The sequence below is a fragment of the Nicotiana tomentosiformis genome, chromosome 7, assembly GCF_000390325.3.
Source record: "Nicotiana tomentosiformis chromosome 7, ASM39032v3, whole genome shotgun sequence".
In the NCBI taxonomy this organism is placed as follows: Eukaryota; Viridiplantae; Streptophyta; class Magnoliopsida; order Solanales; family Solanaceae; genus Nicotiana; species Nicotiana tomentosiformis.
This window is the reverse complement of record NC_090818.1, coordinates 20765281-20787253: the sequence shown is the minus strand read 5'-3', so window position 1 is coordinate 20787253 and position 21973 is coordinate 20765281. Positions and strand designations below refer to the sequence as shown.

General features: G+C 34.3%; 1 long non-coding RNA gene across 3 annotated transcripts; it reads right to left on the bottom strand.

Moving 5' to 3' along the window:
- Positions 1-2726: 2726 nt before the first annotated feature.
- LOC104120454 (uncharacterized) lies at positions 2727-9865 on the bottom strand. Of its 3 annotated transcripts, none has more exons than XR_011409572.1 (2): positions 5794-9865; positions 2727-3032 (listed from the first exon to the last, which is right to left on the bottom strand). It is a non-coding gene; the product is annotated as an uncharacterized lncRNA (long non-coding RNA). The 3 variants fall into 3 exon arrangements; XR_011409573.1 differs by lacking the exon at positions 2727-3032 and adding an exon at positions 3053-3559; XR_011409571.1 differs by lacking the exon at positions 2727-3032 and adding an exon at positions 3741-5350.
- Between the last annotated feature and the right edge of the window lie 12108 nt (positions 9866-21973).

Here is a 21973-nt window from a genome sequence, read left to right as displayed (position 1 = left end):
TAAAGTACATTATTGGAAAAATCTTGTTGCTACTTTCCATGAATAAAAGAATTTTAAGGCATTTGAAATAAACAATGACTACCACATGACAATTCCAAATTTTCAAAATTCCACGGGCATATATTCTTGGAGAAAAAATGGTTAAACAAATCTGCGGACCAAAACCACTGGTTTCTTCATAATAAAGTGTTTTTAAGAAAACACAAAAAACCACACGTGTTGAAGCCTTCCATGCCTTTATAAGCCAGAAAAAACATGTGCATTTCCACTTAGTTTTAGCAACCAAACTAAACCAAGTGTAACAACTTACAAGCGCATACAAATTAAGTAGGATTCAAAAGACCTTTTCAATCTTTAATCTTGCGTTGTTTTAGATCAGTAATTAGTTCCCTCTCCTAAAAGAATTTCCCAGAAAAAGGAAATTAGACAGGTACAAGGGCTACACTCATAAAGAGAGAACAATGTGCTACATGAAAAACAAGATTGTGGCAGGAATTAAGCCTTCTCTGGCGAGTTCCTCATCGGAATCCGGCAACCGAGGCCGGCTGAGATGGTTTTCCGGCAGCGGAGATTCAGGGAAGAAAGCATTCATGGATGATCAGAAGCGCAGAGTTAGGGAGGCGGAAAAGACTGAAAAAATTATGCATCTTATCTTCTGGGGACCCAAATAGTCTATCTCTTTCCGGCTGACTATTTGGCCTAATATTATATGCTTAGTACATTTTGCTGTAAATATTTCTCCTCTTCTATTTAATTTTGTTAGTACATTTAGTGTCTCTACGATGAGTGAGGTGTGGGTTTGTGGAAGTTTAAACTTAAATCAGGCAATCGCTGGGAGAGTTTATACTATGTATATAGAAATAGAAGTTTCTGTTTGCAAGATGAAGATGTAAATGTGTGTGTAACAATGAACTGTCCAGGAAATTATAATTTGCCCATGGCAGTTCCTTTGACTAACTACAGCTTTCTCTTGTATTCCGTTCAAATTAGTTTCTTTATTTACTGTTTGATATGCAATTACTGGAGGCTTTTAATTTCGGGAAAATCGCGAGGAAAATGGAGTGATTTTATGGTGTGCCTTACGCATTCTTTTTGTCTCGCACATTTGTAGATCTATATCTTACATATTTGGGTCCACAAAATTTTGGGATCACAAAATTATGACACTAAAATGTGCTGGGTTTTCCGGGATCCAGTAATTGCGATTTTCACTTCATTCTTTTTGTCTCGCACATTTGTGGATTTATATCTTACATATTTGGGTCCACAAAATTCCGGGATCGCAAAGTTGTGACACAAAAAAGAAGCCTCACACAACTAGTGTCAGTTGTGTGAGGCACAAAATAAAAAATTTCATCCAAATCGTATAATATTACATTATATTAAGGGTATTTTTTTAGCCAATTTAACCCATACTACCATGTGCAAATCAAGCTTTTCGAAAAAGAAAAAAAGTGTGAGTAGAGTAAAAGTAATTTTGGAGAAACAAAAAAAAATATTTTCCCCAATATCATTTTGTTTGAAAAGTACTTTTGAGAAAAATACATTTAAAAGCACTTTTAAAAACTTGATCAAATACTAATTTCTGCTCAGAAGTATTTTTTAATTAATTAGCCAAACACAAACTGCTTTCACAAAAATACTTTTAAAAAAAATATTTTTCAAAATAACATCAATAATTCCAAAAAAAAAAAGTATGTGCAATTATTATGACACCCCTAATAGTAATGCAATTAATGCCGTTGTGACATCACCATTTTTTTTTAGAGAAATTTAGGACCGTTTGTCCATAAAAAAAATTTCCTTTTTTTCAATTTTTTTTAACAAAATATGTTTGTCCATTAAATTTTGCAAGCTTTTCAAAATTTTTTGAAAATGAGTTTTTCAAAAATCAAAATTTCAAAATTTTCAAAAGTTTTTTTTTTCCACTCACAAAACTGTAATATTTTTTCAAATGAAATGCATATCCAAACATAATTTCAAATTTCAAATATACCATTTTTCAACTTAACTTCAAATATTACTTTTTTTTAAAAAAAAAATACAATTTTTATGTCTAAACGCCTACTTAGAGACCGTACCACAATTAAATTTTCGATAGACTTTTTTCTTGGGTACAATACGTGGTATTTTAAGTGCCATGATTTATTTTGAACCATTTATCGTTCCGATATTTTGAGTGGCAAAATGACCTTTCTTCCATGATTCATTGACATTTCAATCATTTGTATCTTTTATTCGTTAAAAAAAAAAAAAAAAACTAGTTATGAGATATGTTACTACTCCATTATGGTCTAGGTCACAAAAGGTGTAGGGGCTGAAATGATTATTTAGAACACTTAAACAAGTTTTTTATATCTATTCCAAAGTTGGAAGGTCTCAGTTGTCAAATTATTACAATTACTACGTACTGCTTCGTTAACTTTTTAAGTGGGAGCTATGACCATCCCAGTTCTTCGGCCTCCAACGAGCTAGAGGTAAATAGAAAACATAAATAGGAGAACAAGGTCAAGTCTTCTTATAATGTCTAAGCCAAGTGATTCAAGAATCCATAGTGATTGTTCTAGGAATTGTGAACTAGTCAAAGTATTCCATGTTTAGTCAGGGCGGTAGAAACTATGATTATTCAGGAGTTTTGAGTTCATGCAATAATATAGATAACATATTATTAATAACTTAAAAGAGAATAAGTAACATGTTAATTAAATTATAGTGAACCATAAAAATTCGATACGATGTAGTGTATATAGCTTAAATTCTTCAAGAGAGAAATGATAAATCCTACACTTCGGATGGCTTCAGTGCTTGCGGGAGAAGGAAAATCTAGAAAGAGAAAAGACAAATGAAACAAGTCTTTACAATAACAATGTCAAGTTTCATCTTTAATTTGTAGTTTGGAACTTAAATGTTAAGTTTGGGATAATATGCTTGAACTAGGAATAAGTAGGCCCCTTGTTGGTCGAGTGACTATAATAAGCATATTCCTGTTTTACCTTAAAGCATATCTTGTCACCTCATGTTTGCATTTCCACCTACATTTTCTTTGAAAAAGTTTTTGGAAAAGGTTAGATAGCATATATTCTTACGGAAATCTTTATGCAAAATACATAAAAGACCATATTAAATTTGTCCAAAAAACAGGTTTGAACAGTTAAATTAAACGGATGTTCTTTTACCCCCTACACATATTTGGAATGAATTATTTCACCACCTGAAACACGAATACCAGTCTCACAATATGAAGTATTTTTCACGCGCGCTAGGTCAGGCACCATGTCAGCGCGTTAGGTCAGGCACCATGTCAGCGCCACGTCAGAAATTTTCTATCTTTTGTAAATTGTAATTTGTACTCTTTTCTTTTTCATTTTTCTTACTTCTATTTTTACAAACAAAAAAAAAATTGCTTAAATAAACTGACAAATAAATAATTTTAATGACATTTTGGGTATTCCAAGCGCAAGTTTTGAAGCAAAGTAAAGAATATTTGTTGTCATTTTCCTAGTTCCGGCGACATCTCCAACTTCTTCTTCTCTACGTTCAAAACTGCTTTTATTTGCGCCTCCAATTCAAAAATTCAAATGAATAAATAGAGGAATAGATCGAAAATTAAGCACGAAATATATAAATCGAACATTTACCACATTGAATTATTGAGTTTTTTGGAGTGGGATTGAGATCGATTTTGAAACCCAGGTAGAGAGACATAACGAGAGAGAGACTTTCGTTTAAAGATTTTTAACTTTGGGTGTTGCTGAATTTTGTTGGGTGCAATTTATGGAGTCTGTATCTGAAATTTGGGGCAATTTGGTGAAGGATTTGAGTGGTTTCGAGTTGGATTAAAGTTTCAATAGTTTACTGCACTATCTATGAAGAAGAAATGGACGAGTGGTGAGGAAGAAGGAGAAAGGATGGGGGGGGGGGGGGGGGCACTTTTTATTTTTATTTTCTATTATGTATGCACTTTTAATTTGTTTTCTTTCTATTTTTTTGCCACATCAGTTGTTAAGGAGGAAAATAATTCACTTCAGATGTGTTTAGGAGATAAAAGAACACCCGTTTAGTTTAAGTGTTCAAACCTGTTTTTTGGACAAGTTTAATAGGATCTTTATGTATTTTACCAAATCTTTATATACAACAGTTCTAGATCCTATATATATATATATATATATATATACATTCTCGTGGTCTGAAAATACAGCCCCATACGGGCCATGGACTGAAAATTTGGAGTATGATATATGCACAGTTGCATCAGCAGTGTGACAACACTTTTGATTCTGGGCTGATGATTCGGTCCTGTTCTTAGGTCTATTGTCAGAAGCATAATTTATGCAATTGATGGAAGACTAATCTATTTTGTGTCAGTTTGAGGTAAAAACAGTTCTCCTGCAAGATGAAATTGTAAATATCTTTGGGTGTTTACGGAGATGTTGGCTTTTATTTTTTGGAAAATATTTAGTTAGCGTTTGGACATGAATTTGATTGAAACGTTAAAAAAGAGTTTTTGAAATTGTGTTTGGATATGCATTTTGTCACACCCCTTTTCTATCCTTAAAAAGATATACGGACCGTGGGTTAAAGAGTTTTTTCAATCAAAGTGACAAATTTGAGTAGGGATTATTTTATTTACAGAGTCGGCACTTGAAATTGATTTTTGGGTGTTCCAAGTCACATTTTATTTGAATCCCTAGTCAAAGGAAGGTTTGACTCCATTATTATTGGTCTGCGAAAATAAAGTATGGGTAAGAAATTCTGTTGACCGGGGAGAAGGTGTAAGGCATTCCCCTAGTTCCTGGTTCTAGCACGGTCGCTTTATTGACTACAACTTGACTTGAATTAATTTTGGATAACATGTGTTTTATTGGTTCTCATGTTTTAACTATGTCCGCTTTTATTGCTTGATTGGATTTATAAAAATTATCTTGAAATAAGTCACTCGTACGTGTACTCATTTTGTTTGGTGTGTCAAAAATCATGTCACGCGTACGTGTACACAATTAATAACACTTTATTATTATCAAGATTATTTGCTCAAAATCGCGCGAACGCGTACTTTGATTTATTTTAAAAATCGTAATCATGTCACGCGAACGTATACATAATCACGATGATTTGTTATTAATTGCGCTTAAAGCAAGCTACGATGTTCATGAATTATTTTCCCTAAAACTAGTTTGAGATTATTGTGAAAGCCATGATTTATGAAAATTATTGTGGAAGGGTGTAAGATTTGATTATTATAATTATGTAAGATTTCTTATCCTAAGATAATTTCACATGCAACCTTCAGAGTCTCTTCTGCTGAATCTCTCAAGAATTTTCTCCATATTGACTACTTCTCTCACAACATCTGATGAAATAAAGATTCCCTGGGTTATTTAATATTTGGAGTGAACAATACAATAATATACTATGAGTAGCTAGCATTCCACCTAAGAACTAGCAGGATCACAATGGACTAGGTAGATTTCTACTATATACAATATCATCCCATTATCCGCAAAAAACAAAAAAAAAAGTTTCCGGCTATTTCAGATAGGAAGTTATCCTAATAAAGGCTTTCTTGGAATCTCGATCTTCCAACAAAAATAAAAAATTTCTTCTCAAATCAATTATCCTAATCCACCAAATTATCTTGAATAACACATTCAAACATGCTTTATCAAAAAAAAAAAAAGAATTCAAGCATTCATAAGAACAAGTATCTACTTTCTTAAGCAAATTGAGCCTTTAACAGATCTAGCAGAGCTTGCTAAAGAAAGTATTTGAAATAAATGGAACCAGTTGGCTTACAAAGAAGACGAGAAGATATGCCGATAAGATTGAACACAAATGACATCGTCAGATTGCGCCGGAAACCTCGCCATGAACTCGAAAGGACCTCTCGAACTCTGCTTCAAACTCCGGCTGAAAATATTGGTACTTTACGAGTGGTTTTGGGTTGATTTTTGGAGGAGGAAGGTTTAAGAGCTTGGTGGCTGCTGGTTTTAATGGAGTTCGAAAGTGGCGTCGCCGACGTTAGCTCGCCCAGCCAAATCTGAAAGTTCTCATCGTCATCAATATCTCCGGCGAAGTCGACGCGGCGGGCTTCTCCAATGAAGAGCTTCTGCTATCGCCGTCTTAATGAGAGAGAGAGATTTAGGGAATGAAGGAGCTAAATCTTGGGGGGTCCCTCCATTTTTTTCTGTGTAGATATATAAGCATGTGTGTGTGTGCAGTTGTATTTGGAATATGGATAAGAATTAGGGAAGTTTCTTGGAAGGCCACCTTTGCTAGCTGTCATTGAAGAATTAATTTACGATGTGAGTGTGTGCATCTGTAGCTGAGATGGCTAAAGGACAAAAGAGTGATATGTGTACATTATACCTAAAGGAGTTAGTGATAAAATAAATAATAAAGTCAATCAAAGTGCAGGTTTGTGCACTGTGATCACGTGAAATCCAATGGTAAGGGCACAAACAATATGGAATCTTTCCTTTTTTTTGTTAGTTAAGTGAAAAAGATTATTATTCCTACTAAATTGAAATAGTAAGATAAAATATTAACTAACTACTTCTAGTATAAGAATATACATATTTTTTTTAAAATTTTCTTTCTTTTGCAAAATTAAAAACTACTACTCTAAGAATATAAAATATTTTTGTGGTTTCAATTTTATCAATTAAACCTAATATAAAGTAAAATAAAGACTAAAATATTAAGATTAAACTTAGCAAGTATTTATATACTAAAAAGTGATAAAAAATATAAATATAATAAAAAATTAGGTGCTCACAGCTGCCCCTCTTTGTTTGGAAACATGAAGAGTTTTCAGGCAAAGACAAAGTGAGCCGTGTGACTAATTTTTGACCATATCGTTATTTAAAAGAGGAAGAAAATAAAAGAAAAAGGTACAACCGAGTCCTGGTTTTGGACAACCTACATATCCCGGGTTATAAGGGAATCAGGTCGCGTGTAGTTCAAGAAGAATGATGGAGTGATGAGTTCGAGAGTCGAGCGAGGTTTCGTCGAGGCTCCGATCCGTGGCCCTGTTATTACATCAAATCTAAAGGAACTAAACAAGCCTATCAGCTATAAGTTACAAGATTCCTATCTATAAGTCTTCTGAATCTTGATCTTGAGTCTTGAATGGTTCTTCATGCAGACTTTTGATCTGAACCTTGATGCTTGCTAGCTGCAGGTGCTAGTTCATTCTTCTACAGCTTCTTCTGATCAAAACGGGAAATGTAAAGTTCGTAACTTCAGTCATGTCTTGAGGAATCCATATCCTTTCTATTTGCTTCTGCATTTGGATTCACTTCTTTTACTTTTCTTTTCTTTATTCTAGATTGAGAAATCTTCTTTTAGTCATCTCGAACCATATGCCTCGAGGTAAAAACATGCTCAGACACCAAAACAAACAAACGAACAAAATTTTCTGCCCTAGTTTTTACTAGAAAAATTTCGTGAGTTATTGTAACAAAATTCTAAACTACTTCTTTATTGAAAGCAATAAAAAAACAGGAATGGTATACCCTAAAAAGGTCATAATTTTATTTTTTAATTGTCCCAAAAGAATGTCACAACTAAGGATTGGTGTACCTTATGTTAGGAAAATATGACCAGGGAATGAGATACCCTATATTGGCAATGATATCAGGGAGTGGTGTATCCTGCATTTAAAATCAAATCAACTAGGGAGTGGCGTACCCTATATTGGAGAATACAGCTAGGGATTGGTGTACCCTATACTGGTAAGGAAATGTAATCAGGGGATGGCGCCTTGTATTACTAAAAAAGAAATATAACCAGGGGTTGGCGCCTTGTATTACTGAAAAAGAAATATAATCAGGGGATGTCGCCTTGTATTACTGAAAAGGGAATTGTAACCATGAGTTGGTGCCATGTATTACTGAAAAAGAAATGTAACCAGGGGTTGGCCCTATATTACTGAAAAGGAAAATGTAACCAGGGGTTGGCGCCCTGCATTACCGAAAAGGAAATGTAACCAGGGGTTGGCGTACTGAAAAAGAAATGTAACCAGGGGTTGACGCCCTGTATTAATGAAAAAGAAATGTAACTAGGGATTGGCGCCCTGTATTACTGGAAAGGAAATGTAACCAGGGGTTGGCGCCATGTATTACTGGAAAGGAAATGTAACCAGGGGTTTGCGCCCTGTATTACTGAAAAGGAAATGTAACAAGGGATTGGCTCCCTGTATTACTAAAAAAGAAATATAACCAGGGGTTGGCGCCCTACATTACTGGAAAGAAAATGTAACTAGGGGTTGGCGCCCTATATTATTGGAAAAAAATGTAACCAGGGGTTGGCGTCCTGTATTAATGAAAAGGAAATGTAACCGGGGGTTGGTACCCTGTGTTATTGAAAAGGAAATGTAACCAGGGGTTGACGTCCTGTATTACTGGAAAAGAAATGTTGAATACCCTTGGAGAAAAGGTTCTACCTGGGTTAAACTAATGAAAAGCAAGCCTGGACAAAGACTACTTCTACCCGGATTAAGCTACAAAAAGCAAACCTGGGCGAAGAGTACTTCTACCCGTAAATATAAGCTGGATCCCCCTAGATGAAAATGTTTTACCTGGGTTAAGCTACGAAAAGCAAGCCTGAGCGAAAAGTACTTCTACCCAGAAATATGAGTTGGATCCCCCTAGCGAAATAGTTTTACCTGAGTTAAGCTACGAAAAACAAGCCTGGGCGAAGAGTACTTCTACCCGGAACTATGACCTGGATCCCACTTTTCTCCATATTGACTACTTCTCTCACAACATCTAATGAAATAAAGATTCCCTGGGTTATTTAATATTTGGAGTGAACAATACAATAATATACTATAAGTAGCTAGTATTTCACCTAAGAACTAGCAGGATCACAATGGACTAGGTAGATTTCTACTATATACAATATCATCCCATTATCCGCAAAAAAAAAAAAAAAAAAAGTTTTCGACTATTTCAGATAGGAAGTTATCCTAATAAAAGCTTTCTTGGAATCTCGATCTTCCAACAAAAATAAAAAATTTCTTCTAAAATCAATTTTCCCGATCCACCAAATTATCTTGAATAACACATTCAAACATGCTTTATCAAAAAAAAAAATTCAAGCATTCATAAGAACAGGTATCTACTTTGTTAAGCAAATTGAGCCTTTAACAGATCTAGCAGAGCTTGCTAAAGAAAGTATTTGAAATAAATGGAACCAGTTGGCTTACAAAGAAGACGAGAAGATATGCCGATAAGATTGAACACAAATGACATCGTCAGATTGCGCCGGAAACCTCGCCATGAACTCGAAAGGACCTCTCGAACTCTGCTTCAAACTCCGGCTGAAAATATTGGTACTTTACGGGTGGTTTTGGGTTAGTTTTTGGAGGAGGAAGGTTTAAGAGCTTGGTGGCTGCTGGTTTTAATGGAGTTCGAAAGTGGCGTTGCCGACGTTAGCTCGCCCAGCCAAATCTGAAAGTTCTCATCGTCATCAACATCTCCGGCGAAGTCGACGCGGCGGGCTTCTCCAATGAAGAGCTTCTGCTATCGCCGTCTTAATGAGAGAGAGAGATTTAGGGAATGAAGGAGCTAAATCTTGGGGGGTCCCTCTGTTGTTTTTCTCTGTGTAGATATATAGGCATGTGTGTGTGCTGTTGTATTTGGAATTGGGATAAGAATTAGGGAAGTTTCTTGGAAGGCCACTTTTGCTAGCTGTCATTGAAGAATTAATTTGCGGTGTGAGTGTGTGCATCTGTAGCTGAGATGGCTAAAGGACAAAAGAGTAATATGTGTATATTATACCTAAATGAGTTAGTGATAAAATAAATAATAAAGTCAATCAAAGTGCAGGTGTGTGCACTGTGATCACGTGAAATCCAATAGTAAGAGCAACTCCAACCTTGTCCCCAAAATGAGGATTTCCCCATTTTTGTAGATAAAAATGGAAAAATTTCACTCCAACCCTCCCCATTTTTGTCCCCAAAATGGGGAGTGAATAGTGTCTCCCCAAATTTGGGGACACACTATTCATCTCCCCATTTACTATTTCCTATTAAAATATTATTATTTTTATTATTTAATCTTTTAATTTATCTTTTTATATATGCTTAATTATGTTTATATAATATATTTACCTAATTAATTTTTCATCTTAACTTTGACGTATAATTTTGAAAAATTAATTATCGTGCATCTATTTTTTTTTATGTAAAATTGATAGTTAATTTTATTATGAGTTATAATTGTATGAAAAAGATATAACCATCACAAAAAATGAAAGTTGCAAATATAAAATATTTGATGTTGCTACATGATATAATGACTACATGTATTATACTGCACAATATGATAATCGAGAATGAGCGTGATCTTAATGCACCAATTCAAGATGATTTGGAAGGTCCACCTCCAATAGTAGAAATGGCAGTAGATGAAAATCAACGATTTAAAGAATGTTTAGCTCGACATAGAAGAATTAAGGACAAAGATGCTCATTTTGCACTCCGTAATGCATTAATAGATCATTCATGGGAGAATACTAGATGTTGAAGTTGAATATTTATGTAGTATTTCGAATGAATTTTATCGTTATGTAATATGTATTAAATTAATCTTGTATCGCAATGATTTTACTTTTATTTGAATTATTAGTTAATCTATAATAATTGCTTAAAAATTATATTATTTAAAATTTTATGGAATTGTTTTAATGGAAATTACAAATTAATGAAAATAAAAGATGGAATTTTTTTAATGGAAATTAAAAAATAAAATTAAAATGAAAGATAATAATATAATATAGAAGAGAGAGAAGTATATAAAAAAGAATATTCTCTTTTGGGAGAAAAATGGGGGAATGGTTGGAGTAAGTTGTCCCCAAAATGAGAAAATCTCCATTTTGGGGACCAAAATGGGGGTAAAGGTTGGAGATGCCCTTAGGCCATCTCCGACCCTCCCCTTTTCCCCATAATAAGGGCAATTTTTTGCCATAATGAAGCCCCAACCCTCCTCCATTTTTGCCCCCAAATGGGGGATGAATAGTGTTCCTCCAAATATGGGGTATATTATTCATCTCCCCCATTACTATTTATGCATATTTTATTATTTAACTCTTTTAATTTATCTCTTGTCACGACCCAAAATCCCGCCATACACGTCGTGATGGCACCTAGTCTCTAATACTAGGTAAGCCGATTTCAATAATATTTTTTTTGAAATAAGCAACCAAAACTATCAGCGGAACGAATAAGAACATACAACTCCCCCCCCTCCCAGACTGGGTAGTACTGAGTCACGAACTCTAGCTAAATACATGGAATGATCACGAGGACCAAATATACAATACTGTTTGATTAAAATTAACAGTACAATGAAATGAACAGACTCCAAGGGACTGCGACGACCAAACAGCTCTACCTTGAATCCTTGCGATTACACTCTAACTCTGTCCGGGTCCGATACCTCCAATACTTGGCTCTGCACAAAAATATGCAGAAGTGTAGTATGAGTACACCACGGTCAGTACCTAGTAAGTATCAAGACTAACCTCAGTGGAGTAGAGACGAGGTACAATCAAGACACTCACTAGTCTAATAGCCTGTGCAATATAGTATATAAAATAATACTGGAAAATAGCTAGCAATGATAACAATAAAATCAACCAGTGGTATAACAACAATGCAACAAGAACATCATAATTATTGCTCAGACGAATAAGGAACACAAGTATAACCAATTAATTAAGTCCTCCAAATATAAACTCTTTCGCCTATATGTTTTTCAAATAAAAATCTTCAGAATATAATACTTTCTAATAAATATATTTTCAAGTAAAAGTCACCATGTGACACCTCATTTCACAATCATAAAAATTACGGGTCTCAGTCCACTTTCATATTTTTCTACGGCACCTCGTGCCCATATTTCTATCACCATCACACGGAAAACTCACGTGTCAAAATATCAATGTATATAAGATCCGCATGATCAATTTATTTTCACTAAAATAAGGTTAAAATCTTTAAATCAAGTAAGAAATCAACAAAGGGATGAATTTATTTTAGAAATTATTTGGGTAGAGAAAATGACATTTCAATTAAAATGAAGCATCTGATGATTACTAATTTGGATGCAAAATTTATTAAATTAAAAATATAATAGCAATTTATTTTATTCGAAACAACTCAATTCTCTAAAATCAGTAAAAATCATAAACACAAATCTGTAGATTCTTGTACAAAGAGCCAAAACCAACACGATACATCAAGGAATACAAAATAAATAATAAAATCAAATAATACATCACGGAAGAACATAAAAATTTACATATCACGGAAAAATAAAATAATCAAAGGCAAGTGCATCCATAAAAAAATATCAACAAAAGAACACTCCCGAAGTATCGCCTCGTAGTCCCAGAAGTAAATATGCAAGACATAGAGGATCTTCCGAAATACCGTTCCGTAGTCCCAAAGTAAATATGTAGGGCAAGAGGATCTCCCAGAATACCGTTTCGTAGTCCCAAAGTAAATATGCAGGGCAGGAGGATCTCCCAGAATACCGTTCCGTAGTCCCAAAGTAAATATGCCGTTTCGTAGTCCCAAAGTAAATATGCAGGGCAGGGGGATCTCCTGGAATACCGTTCCATAGTCCCAAAGTAAATATGCAGGGCAGGAAAAACTCCCGAAATATCGTTCCGTAGTCCCAAAGTAAATATGATTTCAACAACTATACATCAAGTGCTCACATATCACAAATGGCTCATCAAGTTCTAAAATATTTCAACTTGCCACAGAAATCAATAATACATCATTTTTTCACAATAAGGAGCCCATGGCTCGACCATAATGTGCACAAAATCTTAACAAAATATATTTTACATAAATTCAAGGTGGCAATCACACCAAATCATCATATAAAAATAATTTCAACAAACAAGGTTCTAGGCATGACAAATAGAGGATTTAATAGGTGCCAATAATTTTCGACTTAATACATAAGGGCACCTAAGAATTGTAATCATTGCAATTTGCACATATAAACCAAGTACGTACTCATCACCTCGCGTGCATGGCTTTCAATTACATAATTTACACATAAGATTCAATGCCTAAGGGGTAATTTTCCCCACTCAAGGTTAGGCAAGATACTTACCTTTTTGAAGTTATGCCAATATTTCCAAAATCGCCTTCTTGCTTGAGTTGACTTCCGGACAGCTCAAATCTATCCAAAATAATTGTATAATTTCGTTAAAATTCATTGGAAACAATTCCAAATAACAATACGTTAACTTAAAACTTTATTCCAAAAAGTCAACAAAGTCAATACGGGACTCGCTTCTCGGAACTCGACATAATATTCACGAAATCCAAATATCCATTCCGATATGAGTTCAACCATACCAATTTTATCGAATTCCAATAATAACTCGACCTCCAAATCTTAGATTTCCGTTTTTGGAAGATTTTGTAAAAATCTTAATTTCTTCCATTTAAATCCAAATTAAACGATACATATAATCGCAGATTCATGAAATATAATCACTTTAGGATATAGAATACTTATCCCAACCAAGCTTGTGAAAAATCCCTCCAGAATCGCCCAAATCCGAGCTCCAAAAATCCCAAAACAAAATGGCGAAATGACCATTTTTTGGTCCTTAACATTCTGCCCAGTTTGCGCACTTGCGGACCATTTTATCGCACCTGCGATGTCGCTTTTGCGACGTCCACTGCCAACAAACACATCGCACCTGCGGAATCCTTTCCGCTCCTGCGCATTCGCAGGTGCGATGCAACATGCGCATCTGCGCAAATAGGTCCCGCTTCTGCGGTTCCGCAGGTGCGGGATTTTCTTTGCACCTGCGACCACTGCCATGCCCTTCCATCTTCGCTTCTGCGATGGCTCCCTCGCCGCTGCGTGGTCGCACCTGCGCCCAAAATTCCGCAGGTGCGAATCCAACAGCTTTGCCATTTTGCAGCAGCTTCTTCCAAGTTCGAATTGCTCCATTACCCTTCCGAAATTCACCCGAGGCCCCCGGGACCTCAACCAATTATAACAACATGTCCAAAGTACAATACGAACTTAGCCGAGGCTTCAAACCATATTAAACAATGTCAAAATTACGAATCGCGCATCAAATCGAATTATAAGTTTTCAAATCCTCCAACTTCTATATTTTGCGCCGAAACATATCAAATCAATCCGGATTGACTTCAAATTTTGCACTCAAGTCATAATTGATGACGTGGAGCTATCCTCATTTTCGGAATCGAAATCCGACCTCGTTATCAAAATTTCACCCTTCGGTCGGACTTTCCAAAATCTTCTATTTTCTAACTTTCGCCAAAATACGTCGAATTGTCCTACGGACTTTCAAATCCGAATCCGAACATACGCCTAAGTCCGAAATCATCATACGAAACTGTTGACATCATCAAAATTCAATTCCAAAGGTCGTTTGCTCAAAAGTCAACTCTCCGGTCAACTCTTTCCATTTAAGCTTCTAAATAAGAGTTGTTCCTTTAATTAAATTCCGAATCTTCTGAAAATCAAACTCGACCACACCCGCGGGTCATAATACATATTGCGAAACTGCTCGAGACCTTAAGTCACTGAACGAGGAATAAATTCTTAAAACGACAAGTCGGATCGTTACATCTTTTTATATATACTTAATTATGTTTATGTAATATTTTTATAATATTAATTTTATATCTTAACTTTGGCGTATAATTTTGATAAATTAATTTTTGTGCATTTATTATTTTTATGTAAAATTGTAAGTTAATTTTATTATAAGTTATAATTGTACAAAAAATATATAATCATCTCAAATTATATCACAATGATTTCACTTTTATTTGAATTATTAATTAATCTATAATAATTGCTTACAAATTATATTATTTAAAATTTTATGGAATTGTTTTAATGGAAATTACAAATTAATGAAAATAAAAGATGAAATTTGTTCAATGGAATTTAAAAAATAAAAATTGAAATGAAAGATAATAATATAATATAGAAGAAAGAGAAGAATATAAAAAAGAATATTTTTTTTTGGGGGGGGGGGGAATGGGGGAATAGTTTTTTCCCATTTTGGGGATCAAAATGGGGATAAAGGTTGGAGATGCCCTAAGGGCAAAATTTGTGAAATGGAAACCATATGGAATCTTCCCTCTTTTTTTTTTTAGTTAAGTGAAAAAGATTATTATTCCTACTAAATTGAAATAGTAAGATAAAATATTAACTAACTACTTCTAGTATAAGAATATACATATTTATTTTAAAATTTTCTTTCTTTTGCAAAATTAAAAACTACTACTCTAAAATATAAAATATTTTTGTGGTTTCAATTTTATCAATTAAACCTAATAAAAATTAAAATAAAGGCTAAAATATTAAGATTAAACTTAGCAAGTATTTACATACTAAAAAGTGATGGAAAAATCAAATATAGTAAAAAATTAGGTGCTCGCACATTTTATTTGAAGAAAAGTTGAAGTTTTATGAGTGGAAGAAAAATTTCATCCAAAAGTTGCCCTAAATCAGTTTTTAGGAACTTCAAATTTTTTGAAATTTTTTTCTTCAAAACATGATCATATTTCATAAACGAACAATGTTTTCAATATTTTTTTTTTAAAAAAATAAAGCCAAAATCTATGTCCAAATGGGAGCTTATAATTCATGTTCAGGAAAATGACTTCCTAAACAAGAGTAGGAAAAATATTTTCCTTAAGAATTCATTTTAAGAAAAATGACTTCCCTATGAGGAGTAAGAAAAATAATTTGTGAAACTCTCTTTCAACTCTCCCACTCTCACTCACACCCCACCTCCAATTCACCCTTCCACCCCTAGCCCCTCGACTTATCCCTGATATCCCGACCTATCCCGTCCCACATAGTATTTGCTAGATTATATATATAAATATTTTTAGGATAATGTTTTCTGTTTACTAATCAAACATAAAAAAAATAAGCAAGAAAATCATTCTATGTCCCAATTTATGTAGAAGAACTCGGATCTCAAGAGTTAAACTTTTAAATTTTGATGTTGAATTCAGGGGCGGCCCAAGAAGATTGGTGGCCTAAAGTCAAATTTTAATTTGGGGCCTTTCAGAAGGAAAAAAAAATTATCATAACATCGATGATTCATTCCGATATTCCTACATATAGAACAACATAATTTAGCGCAATTGTCGCACAATAACTTACTTAAATCAATAAAATATAGGGCGAGTAATGTGCTAAAAGTATAAAATTTTGGCCTAACATCAGTTGTTAATAGTTTCTTTTATAAATAATTTAGTCTCTCCTAAGATATTGTTGATCTTAGATAATAGAACCAAATTCATATAGATACCTCACTAATGATATCACTCGTAAAATTTAAATAATAAAAAATTTTATAGTCGCGACAAGGGTTTAGGGGGAGTGATTCTGTTTCTGCATTTTTTGCTCAAACGGTTACATCACTACTAAATTAAAAGTTATCTTGAATTTTTATAAAATATTTTATTTTTTATTTTAACATACCCAATATATTTAGACTCTGCCTTTAAAGATTGTTGTGAGATGTATTTGATCCAACTTACCTTAATTAAATATATTGGGTTCGAGTCCTTTGGTTAAAAAAATTTCTGTTAAAATGTGTTCTCTCTTTTACTATGTCTTACGTGGTACAAATCTAGATTAGTCGGGTTCTCAATACAAATACGAGTAGAAAAACAAAAGAAAAATTAGGGGGCCTAAAACCTTTGCTTTAGTGGCTTGACCCTTGGGCCGCCCCTGGTTGAATTCAGACAAAATCTTTAAGCTTTTTTAAGATAAAATTTATATGTTTAAAAATTATATAAAAAGCATTATAAATCATAAAAATTAATAATTCAAAATTTAAAAGACATATGAAAAGATCACGTTGAAAGAAAAACTCATTTGATTCTCGAAATTCGAATTCCGCCACATAAATTAGGAGGGAAGAAGTACTTAGTTTTCTAGAAAATATCATACCAAGCACACCATTTATCAATGAAGATTATCAAAGATTAAAATTCCGCACTTAAGTACTTTTGTATTTATTTTGTCGAAGTCTAGATTCTTGTTAATTGAACTGAATTTTTGTTAACTATCTTTATCAATGACGATCGTGCAATATACAAATAGCCGCTTGCAGGATGGCTATTAAAATCATAGTCGAAGTTTAAGAAATATTTAAAGTTTAGTATCTTCTTCAAACCCACGGGATATAATATAAGCTGCTCTAGAATTTCTCATCTTTCATCCTGATTTAAAACAATAAGAAGTTGTTCCAATATGGAAGCAACTATTTCATTCTTTAACCAAATTTGTTTCCCTGAATTGCCTGCTTTTATTTTTTTTTAGAGAAATAGGTCAGAAGATGCCTCCAGTGTTCGGACTTTCAATTGGTGATGACACGCTTCAAAATGAAGTTAGTACGGGGAACATTTTGACATTCTAACAATCTTCGCGTGACATGTTCTATTTTTTTCCTTCAGATAATGTTGACTCGTCCCACATCGATGGAATTTGAGGTCCTTGATCTTTTTATATAATTTTGGGCAATCCTCACCTCTTAAGCTAATTTTTGGGGTGAAAAAATGACATTGCATAACCGCTATAAAATAATAGCCCAAAAAATATATAAAATTTATATATTTTTTGTATATATATATATATACATTATGTATGTTATATATAAAAATTCTACACTTTTTATATATTTTTTCGCTACCAGATGTAAATAGTTTCTGGCGCAGACTAAAAGTAATAAGGGATTTTTACCTTCTTATACTACATATGAAACTTTATTACCCTCTCTAATAAGTTTCGAAGCTTTGAATTCGAATTTGAGCTTTCCAAAACTATTATTTGTTTCGATTGGGTATTGTTGTAACAATTGAGAATATTCTTTGGAGTTTACACTACTACAAAATTGCCTAAAACCGTCCAGAAATACCGACCGAAATCGATCGAAAAACTGGAAAAAACGACCGATTTCCGACCGACTTTAGTAATTTAGTTGGTCGGTAAAAAAACAGCGACCGAAGTCGGTCACAATTTTTGATCGATTTCTGTCGGTAAATTAATTTTCACAAACGATCCTGAAAGAAAAATCTGCTGACGGTCGGTATTTTTCCGACCGAATTCGGTCGGTATTTTTAATTATGCAATTAAAAAATACACTATTTGGGACTCGGACCAGGGTCTGTACTATCGAAAGATACTACTCTACCACTAGACTATTGTTATATTTTGGTTTATGACTTTCTTTTAATTTATTTGTACTCTTTAATTGCATTTTTGCACGAAAATAACCGACCAATTTTGGTCGATTTTATTAAAAATATAAAATTACCGACCGAAGTCGGTCGATTTTTTAAAATGACTTACTGAAATAACCGACCGATTTCGGTCGGTTTTTTGAATATTAATATTAATTTATTTTATATGAAAAACCGACCGATTTGGGTCGGTTTCTTAAAAAATAAATTTTGCGGGATGCTAAAATAGTTTTCCGTATTTTTGCATCAAAAAAAAATTTGATCGAAGTTGGTCGGTTTCGTAAAAAAAAAAATTAAAAAATAAAATATTTTAAAAAATCGACAGACTTCGGTTGGTTTTTTGGTCAGATTTTTGACCGACCGAAGTCGATCGGTTAGTCGTGGTCGATTTTGGCTGAATTTTTAGTAGTGTTACATCTCAATTTTGAGGGTGTTTGGTGAAAGATTAGAATTAATTTTGGCCGAATTTTAGATTGAAAGAAGAAGAAGAAGAAGAAGAAGAAGAAGAAGAAGAAGAAGACGACATGACGTATTATATACTTACGAAATTATAATAAAGTTGTATCTAAATTGTATTTAAGTTATATTATATTGTAGTTATATATTTGTTTATTGGCCAAATACATAAGTGGCCCCTTAAAGTTGTCACAATTTTTTTATTTTGGCACTTTAACTCACAGTTGTTCCTGTTAAGCACCTAAAATAAGTTAAAACTGGATCTATTGAACACCCATGAATGACATGGCACAACGCGTGTTTCCTACCGCATTTGAGAGCGTGAAATAACACTAGCCTTTACATTAGGCTGACAAGGCTCTTTCTTCTTCCCTACATCTTTTCACCGTCTCTTACCTCTCATATCTATGGAAAATAAGCTCCACTGGCATCTTTCCTTTCTAAAATCTCACATTCCCTCTTAAATAAAATCCAACTAATTCATACAAAATCTAGCAGATTCTTATAAAAACAGATTCATACAAATTTAACCCAATTTCTCGATCCTGTCTCAGTATCTTGTTCACGTCGAAAAATCTATGGCTGCTACCATTGATAATGTAACTGACAACATTACAATAATTTCTGTAGGACCTTACTTTGAAATCTCAAAATGGCATATATTAATACGTAAGCTGCCTGTTATTTACAGTTTCATGGTGATTGATTTTTGAGTGGGAGAAATAATTAATCGACAAATCATTTCTTTTGTAGAAGAATTGCAAAGCTCTGCAATTAGCAGTTGGATACATGTTACTTCTTGAGAATCTATACCCAGGGCCAGAAGCGTTGAGGGAGAGGTAGAGCGGCCGGAGACGATGGTATGAGTTGGTTGGGTTGGCCGGAGACGAGGGAATCAGTAGGTTGGGGCGGATATGGGGAGGTGTTAAGATAGATTTTCTCTTTCTTTTTTTTTGTGGCTAAAATTCCATTTTTATAACTTTTGGAATTGAAATGCCACGTGTCAGCATTTCATTCGTAACTTTGCCACTTTATATTTTTGACTGCGAAAAAAATAGCCCGATATTGGGGTGCCACTGAGTCATGAGCATCTCGATATCCAGTCTAATACAAACAGTTTCTAAGTATCAATACAGATTGAAAGAAAAAAAAACATAGAAGGAGAGGCAAGATCTGCGGACGCCGGCAGCTACCTCATAGTCTCTGGTACTCGATCGCGCACGAACTCAACGACCTAAGTGATCAAACACACCTGGATTTGCACATGAAGTGTAGGGTGTAGTATGAGTACAACTAACTCAGCAATTAACGGAAATAAATAAGGAACTGAGAAGGTAGTGATGAGCTATACAAATACCTTTAATTTTCAGTAATTCCAGCAAAGAATAGACATGCTTTCAAATCCGACAGTTCAAGTCAAATCAGTTTATAAAGTTATAGTGCAGGTAATCCGGATATAGAATCTTTCAGAAATTCCACAACAATGACAGATAGCAACTAAGTGTATCAACAAATGAAAAATAAGTACAGCCTCTTAGGGCAACAAACACTCAACTCGTCACAACAGCTCAATCACTCGGCTCTCAGCCCTAAGTAGTCACACTCAATAGGTACATACGCTCACTGAGGGTGTGCAGACTCCGGAGGGGCTCCTACAGCCCAAGCGCTATAATCCATACGTACAACTCACGTGTTACACGGACAACTCACGTGCTGCATGGACAACTCACGTGCTATCGTATCATATCAAGAACCGCACGGATAACTCACGTGCTACAATATCATATTAGAATCCGCACGGATAACTCACGTGCTAAGTATAAATATCATGATTCGCACGGACAACTCACGTGCTACGATATATATACCTCACAACTAGGCCCTCGGCCTCACTCAGTCATGTACCTCTCTGGTCTCATGGCCCTCAGAAATCATAAAGATCAGCCCAAACAAAATAACATAGTGTATCAACAGGAATCAAGAAGAGACTGAGATATGATGTACAAGTAAAACTATGACTGAGTACAAGATAATAATTAGCAAATAATTCATAGGTATGCGACCTCTACGAGTCCCAACCATACTATCATATAGCCTAAGTATGATTTCTAATATGATTGCAGTCAAATTTCTATAACACAGAGATAACATGTAATTAACCATAGGCTATTCGACTTTACAGTCTCGCGGGACGGACCAAGTCACAATCCCCCATGGTGCACACCCACACGTCCATCACTTAACATATGCGTCACCTTCAAAATAGTCACATCATACCAAAATTTGAGGTTTCATACCTTTAGGACCAGATTTAAAACTGTTACTTACCTCAAATCGCGCAAAATCTTATTTTTCAATGCCTTTGCCCCTCGAATCAATCTCCAAATGCCCCGAATCTAGACACAAGCAGTACGATTTAATTAATATAAGCTAAAAAAATTAATTCCACAAGAAAAATACAAAATTATAAGCCAAAAAGCCAAAATCGGCTGAACCGGGCCCCGGCCCACGCCTCGAAATCCGATAAAAGTCACAAAACCCGAAATCCCGTTACTCACGAGCCTAACCATACCAAAATTACTCAATTCTGATAACAAAATCTCATCCATAACCTCAAAATTCTAACTCAAGAGTTCTTCCTCTTTTTTCCCAATTTCTCACCCCAAATCACAAAGTAGATGACAAAATTAAAGATGAAATCATGGGATTTAACCAAAATCAAGTAGGAATCACTTACCACAATCAACTCCACAAAAATTCCTTCAAGAATCGCCCAATTCTGTATTCTCTAGCTCAAAATATGAAAAATGGGTTCAAACCTTCGTTTTTGAAATTAATACTGTCTGCCCAGATTTACTTCTTCGCGAACGCGACTGTCCTCTCGCGTTCGCGTAGGCCAACTCTGACTTTAGTAATTTAGTTGGTCGGTAAAAAACAGCGACCGAAGTCGGTCACAATTTTCGACCGATTTCGGTTGGTAAATTAATTTTCACAAACGATCCTAAAAGAAAAATCTGCCGAAGGTCGGTATTTTTTTGACCGAATTCGGTCAGTATTTTTAATTATGCAATTAAAAAATGCACTCTTTGGGACTCGAACCAGGGTCTGTACTATCACATGATATAACTCTACCACTAGACTATTGTTACATTTTGATTTATGGCTTTCTTTTAATTTATTTGTACTCTTTAATTGTATTTTCGTGCGAAAATAACCGACCGATTTTGGTTGATT